Source organism: Diadema antillarum, unplaced genomic scaffold (genome assembly GCF_040938485.1).
Source record: "Diadema antillarum isolate AM-2024a unplaced genomic scaffold, OU_Dant_1.0 scf00000201, whole genome shotgun sequence".
In the NCBI taxonomy this organism is placed as follows: domain Eukaryota; kingdom Metazoa; phylum Echinodermata; class Echinoidea; order Diadematoida; family Diadematidae; genus Diadema; species Diadema antillarum.
In genome coordinates, this window is record NW_027271090.1 from 517203 (window position 1) to 517906 (window position 704).

Genomic DNA, 704 nt, shown 5'->3' on the forward strand with positions numbered 1-704 from the left:
AATAAGAAAGTTTCAAAACATCTTCGGGCGAAAATGGCACATTGAGAAGATAAGCCCCCTATTATGACATGACTTTTAAAAAAATTAAAGAAATTAGATTACACATTTTGATAAGGGATACAAAAGACCAAGAATCGAGACAAAATCTTATTTAATATTTCAGGAAAGCCTTTTTTCCAAGAACTCGAATATGAAATCAAATCGTATAGTGCGTTCATGTTGTTTAAGCAGTATGGTGAAAAACTATAAGTAACGAGAAACAGAATACCAGTATTCCCCCCCCCCCCCAAAAAAAAAAAAATAATAATGATGATAAAAATAAAAATAAAATAAAATAAAATAAATAATAAGGAAAAGGATTGAGGTGTCATAATGAAAGGTTGAACGGCTGGTTATTTCGACTTTGATACAAGGTCGTTATCTTCATCAATTTCTCATTTCTAGATTTAAACGAGAGTCTGTACTTTGTATTTTCCAATTTCAAACGCATCGTGCACGGATTTGTTTTTGTTTGTTTGTTTTCACGTACAGTGTTTACGTTTGCTTGAGGTAGATCATTAGCTGAAGTGTCTACAGCTTGCAGAGCAATAAGTGAATATGGTTTTCACTTGATTGATTGATCTGTATAAGTATGAGTACAAGATACAGTATTTGTTAGTTTCGTTGACAGGGAAGTCGTAACAATCCTCTCGGGGTACAGGCAT